Source organism: Trichosurus vulpecula, chromosome 6 (genome assembly GCF_011100635.1).
Source record: "Trichosurus vulpecula isolate mTriVul1 chromosome 6, mTriVul1.pri, whole genome shotgun sequence".
In the NCBI taxonomy this organism is placed as follows: domain Eukaryota; kingdom Metazoa; phylum Chordata; class Mammalia; order Diprotodontia; family Phalangeridae; genus Trichosurus; species Trichosurus vulpecula.
In genome coordinates this window covers 126,010,855-126,015,121 of record NC_050578.1, presented here as the reverse complement: position 1 = coordinate 126,015,121, position 4,267 = coordinate 126,010,855, and the positions used below count along the sequence as shown (strand labels likewise).

The 4,267-nt window shown below is 36.8% G+C and overlaps 1 pseudogene; it reads left to right on the top strand.

The window, feature by feature from the left end:
- Positions 1-212: 212 nt before the first annotated feature.
- LOC118854745 overlaps positions 213-4,267 on the top strand; it is a 30,457-nt pseudogene continuing 26,402 nt past the window's right edge.

The window sequence follows — 4,267 nt, the reverse complement described above, 5'->3', positions numbered from 1 at the left end:
GTGTCTTGGTCTTCCCTGTCACCATAATAATTTTTGATGGTCAGATTTTATTTTTGTGGGAGTATTTTGGGCCATTTACCTTTCTTTTTAATTTGAGCTCTACTCCTGTAGTAGAAGGGACATTGTGTCAGGTTTCTTATACCAGTGGCTACAGACTCTTACTGTTTACCTGGTGCTGCACTGATGTCATCCTAGGGCCCCTGGGGTCCCTCATGTCTGGTGCTAAACTGAAGTGGTGTGGTGGAGGATGGCTGGTGGTGCTGGAGGCCAGAGTGGTGTGGCAGCTTACCTGGTTGCAAGCCAGGCTCCTACTGCTGGTGCATGCTGAGGCTGGTGTGGTGTTTCCGTGTTTCCTTGGTGCTACACTGGAGAATGTGGTAGTCTGGATGCTGGCCCACTGCCTGTTCACCTGGAGTTATTCTCATGCCAGTGGAAGTCTGCCATTGGAGGTTGCCTGTTTGCCCAGGGCAGTGCTGAAGCATGTGGTGGTTCTTGGAGCAGGAGTCTGGCAGATCCTCTGCCTATGTTGAGGCACATGGGGGACCCTGTTTCATATTTGCCTGCTCCACAATGCTGAGGCTTACAATCTCTCACTGGTTTGCTGAGGTGGGGCTTACTGCTGGCTTGCTAGGATGCTCCTGTCCTGGACTTTTCCCTTTTAATTGAATGAAATAGACCTTTCTTGCCAATCTTCCAAATTTTTGGACTAAAAAGTTGTTTTACCTTGTCTTTTTGCTGGTTCTGTTGTTCTAGGATTTGTTTGGGGAAATTATTTTATGGTTGTTTTGAGGTGAATATTGTACTTTTAATGGTCTTGAATGTCTTCCTGAATCAAAGACATATGCTTTACACATAAACATTCTTCTGGTAATGTTGTTTGACTGGAAGACGTGAAATAATAGCCTCAGAAGAGTGAAGGCATTGGGTGGAAATCAGTAATTTGTAAAATATTACCAATGCATAATTATGCAGGACAATAGTACTAAATATGCTGTCATATATGTCTGTACCTGAAAGAGGTAGGCTAATCATCAGTCAAAGTAGCCTGACCTGACATAGCAATAACTTCTGAACAGTCTAACTCCTTGTTGATATTCAAATGATGTCAAGCACTCTACAACATACATGTGGGAGAAAAGGTATAGGAGGAAACAGATAAAAATGAAACCTGATAAGAAGAAATGTGTAGCTTGAGATCTGAACTATTACAGGCCATACCCACATCAAGAATATCACAGACCCATCAAAACAACACAGATGGAGAAAAAGAACATGCAATAGACCATTTCAAGTTTTCATTCTGTTCTTGATATGTGTTGTGCCTAATGTTTTGATAATCTTTCCCCAAAAAACTTTTCACTGTGAGAAATTAAACATCTGCCTTTAGTAAGTTGTGAAGGGGGAAAAACAAGCATGAAATAATTATGAGAGGAATGAAACAGCTATACACCTGAAATAGGTTGATAGCCAGAAGTTCAGAACACATTTCAATACTGACCTATGTTGGACCTTTTCTACTCCATTTAAATCAGATTAAGGTAACCAAATAGCAAAAATAAAGATCACTACTCATTATTGTAAACATTGCAATGCAGTTTTATCAAATATGTAGCACTGAAAATTTCTAACATTCAAAAATTCTAAAATAATTCATTGCTTTCCCAGGAGAAACCAGCCATAAATTATTAAAAGGTGACTCTAACCCTGTTGAACCAACTTCCTTTGTTTTATGTTCCTTCCCCAAATTATTTCCCATCAATAATTAGATAGTCTCATTCTTCTGATATAATTATCTAATGGTCTTTCCACAGCTCTCAGAGCTGCTCAGTTCTTTATTTTCGGTTCTTGTTCCATTTTTTTTGTTTATTTCTGTATCTTAACATGAAAGACTTCTGATAAAACTGGGTTAGGGTTTTTAGTTATATAATATTCATTTGTTATACAATGAATGTACTGCATATTAGATATAATCTATAAGAATATATTTCTTTCTGTATATTTCATTTTTACTATATCAATTTATATATTAATTGTAGTAGAAGAATTATTGGAGGAAGTATGATTCATGACTAAGGAACTCTGTAGGGCCAAAAAAATTACTATAGTGCTGTTTTATTTTAAAAATTTCAATGAACTTAATGTTTACTCACAAGTTTTCTTTTGGAGCCCTGAGACTGTCATTCTATTTCTTTCCGTAATTGTGATCACATTCACATTTAACCCCATGTGGTGCCTTTAGTCCCTGCTAAAACAATGGCAGGCTCATGGTATTAGGTTCTTTTCTTTTTTAAGCTCCATAAATACTGAAGGATACATATATACATATATATATATGTGTGTGTGTGTGTGTATACACACACATATATATATATATACATATACACATATGTATACATACACATATGCATAGGTATGTATGCGTATATGTGTATGCATATACACATATATGTTATAAATCTTTTTATATACCTTCTTCAAACCTGGATGTACTCTAGGTGGTGTTTGACAGCCAATTAAAGCAGCCTAGAAGGGAACAGGTAGTGGAAGGGAGAGAATTCAGATACAATACCTATGATAACTAATGTCCAGGATAGTCAAGAAGGAGAAATTGAGAGGTTGGACATTCATTATAGAAAACTAGAGACATGAATTTAGCCAGGACTTTAGATAAAGAGGCAAAGGGTAGAATGTGACATTGTAAGCTAAAACTGGAGGGCAAAGAGTGCTCAGAACTCAAATAGATAAGACAGGATCAGTGCTCAGAGATCTGTTTTTGGTGGGAGAGTAGAGACAGAAGTTTAGTCATAGTGTAAGGGCAGAAAATGTTGTCCAAAGTGTGAGTTTAGGTAGCAGGGCACATACACGAACAGCTGTTTGAAACAGACATAGAGGCAGTGTGCAGAGAATGGAATTTAGACAAGCAGATTAGGAACTGGCAGAAGCCAAGTCTTTCCACATTGACCTCCAACTACTAATGAATATTCTTTGAGCTTGTTTATTCAACCTGTCCCTAATCTACATAATTAAATTATTGCCCAGGCCATATTAATTTTTTTCTACAAAAAATAAAGATGATTTTATAATACTTAGCCCCCAAAGGGGAATTCAACAAGCATTCATTAAGAGATAATATGTTCAAAACAGTGTGTTAAGCACAATTGATATATGAGCAAAATATAAAATCGTTCTTGGTCTAAAGTACTTGCTTGACATTCTATTGGAAGAAAACAACATCTACAGCAAACGCATTTAAAATATATGTGAAGTTAATATGAAGTAATTTCAGGAATGAGAAAGAAGAAACAAAGGGCTTAGGATAGACCTTTGAAGATGATATGAGCTAAAACTACAAGTGGAATATGGTTTAAGAGATGGAAATGACACAAGAAAGTGTTACAGTCATGGGAGAAAGCCTATGCAAACACATTGAGACTGCATATACGTGGTGTAGCAGAAAAGACAAATATATTTTTCCTGGATAATAGAGTGTCTGAGGAGAACTAGTGTCTTAACACAATAGAAAAGTTTCCTAGAAGCATATTAGAAGGTCTATAATTATCAGACACAAAGGAACACACATCTTATAGACAACCAGGAGTCAGTCTAAGTTATTGAACATGCGCAAGACATTATGAGACAATTGAACTTTACTTTAGGAATGCCAACTTGTCAGGTGCATGGAATGGAGATGATGAATGCAGCAAGTTCAAACAGGAGAATGTTTGCAACAGTCCAGGGGAAAAGTGATAAAAGTTTGAACTAAGGTGATGAATGGAACTTCCTTAAGTCCATTTAATTGGTGGTTGTCTCCCGGTAAAGGTTGGATAAGCACTTATTGCATGCTATAGTGGGGATTCTTGTTCAGGTATGGACTGGATTTGATGGCCACCAAGCTCCATTTTGACTTTGGGATTCAATTTTACTTTATTTCTGGGCCCACTGAACATTGAAACTAGAGAATGGCTATTGTTTTTAAGTCATCACCAATCTGTCTGATCTTTTGATAGTAAAAGAAAGACCAGTGATAATTTCTTGGCCTTTACCTTAAAGAAATTTGATGCATGTTACCAAGGTCCTCTGGGCCCTACTTAGGGTCACGTAATAGTGTCTCAAACCTTATGACAACTCATAAGGAACATGCAAAGAGGACTTCCTCCTCCTAGTTTGAATAAATTCAATATGAATTTAACCTTCTCTGACTCTAATTAAAAACAAATAAACAAAATGTTTCAAAACAAACACATTCAAAAATGTATCTAATGATACA